Source organism: Drosophila persimilis, unplaced genomic scaffold, assembly GCF_003286085.1.
Source record: "Drosophila persimilis strain 14011-0111.01,24,50 unplaced genomic scaffold, DperRS2 tig00000191-arrow-pilon, whole genome shotgun sequence".
NCBI lineage: Eukaryota > Metazoa > Arthropoda > Insecta > Diptera > Drosophilidae > Drosophila > Drosophila persimilis.
Window position 1 is genome coordinate 6811765 of NW_020825298.1, and position 1857 is coordinate 6813621.

The window sequence follows — 1857 nt, forward strand, 5'->3', positions numbered from 1 at the left end:
GCTTCTACTTCTGCCGCTGCCGTATAAGAGTGTGCGTGTATAAGAGTTTGCGGAGCTTGCTTGGCCGCTCTCTTGCTGTGCGAGTTGTTGCTGTTGGCTGCGTTCCCCCTTAGAATGTATAAGTTGCGTATGGAATGCGCTTTTTTGGGAGTTGCATTTCGAGTTTTTGGTAACATTTTGACACTTCTACACAGACATCATAGTGTCGAAAAAAACAAGTGTTTGTATAAAAACCGACAAGTTTTTGAAAATATTCAAAAATATATATTGACCTACAGCAGATTTAGGTGAAAATGGGACACCTGTATTAGGTACCCTCCACTGAATCAATCTGTAGTTTCTATTCCTAATTCCCCTGACCGAAGATAAGCAAATTTGTCTCCTAATTTCTGTTTAATTTGTGGGTAATTTTCAAAATTAAAATTTAAATTTAAATATTTCCAAAGTGAAATTATATTCGGAAAATCAACTTTTTGGCAATCGCGAAATCGAAATAAACGAGCAATTATTTAAGTTTGATTTTTAATGATATTCAACCTATGTATTTCTGCTCTAAATAAAACAAATATTAATGTTATTAAATAAAGCTATTAATTAATCACATTTAAAGAGAATTGTCACTCGATTTAGTCAGTCATGAGATTAAAATACTCAACTAATAGGAACCCCATCATAAAAATACATTTCAATGACATTATTTGTGCATGACTTTTACAATTTTATTTGTTATTTTTAGCACGTAATTTTCTTTGAAATTTCTATTTAAATTGGTATCTTTTAATTAAATATTTTCTTTCATTTTTGTTCCGTTTGAACTTGTTTGCCTTTTGGTGTTTTTTCCCCTTTTTTTGTGTGAGGTGCAACATGTGTGCACTTTTTCGAAATTAATGTTTACTTTTTGATTCATTTACTTTTTAGCTGAAAATTAATTATAGCCGCTTTGGCATTACCATTAGCTTATTTATAACTTTTTTACGGCGGCATGGCGTTTTAATGCATTCTCTGTGCTTTGGAAAATGTTTAATTGCATCCAATGAAATATTTATTTAAATAGTTAGAACAAATTTCAATTATGCAGATTTGCCAAAAAACCCCCAAAAAAGAGTGAAACTTTTGCCCCCGCGGGTACCGCCTTAAAACCCCTTCCAACCCGCTCACATATGCAGGGGGGGTAAAAAAAATCTCTGCTTTATTTATAAATACCGTATGTAGGGCAATCCTAAAAACAGGACAAAAAGGATGTGGGTTATGGGATGGAATGAAGAATGATAAAAAAGCGAATGGTCCTCTGGCCAGTGCGGAGAGCAGTCCACTGAAATTGGCTTAAAAACCCAACAAAGTCATGAATATGCACCACACATAGAGCGAGGAAAAGAAAGAGATACAGAGAGGAGAGTGGAGAGGAGTGGAGTGGCAGATAAGAGATGGCTCTATAGTAGATTGACTGGCCAATGGCTTGCCCTGTACTCAGTGGAGGACATTCCTGACTATAAGTGCCGCCTGGAGGAGTAAAACTGGGTGAAAGTCTACTGTTTTCTTTGTGCTTCCTTCGGTATTTATACGTCCAATACCAATTTATGGACTCAGCATACCCTGGCACTCTGCAAGTACGGAGTACACTCGTAAAGAGACAACAGAGTGAAGAATACACTCACAGACAGCACATCCATCTGCACTCGTAACAGAATAAAACGAATATTCAATTGTACGAGCATGTGCGCTCTCGTCTGGGTATTCCATTAGGCGTAATTAGAGCAGTTAGCATCGGGGAATAAGTTAAGAAAAGCCAACTGCACAAACTGGCAAACTCAGTCGGAAAATGGTCGGTCTGTGCCTGGGCCAAGCTCCCAGACAGTT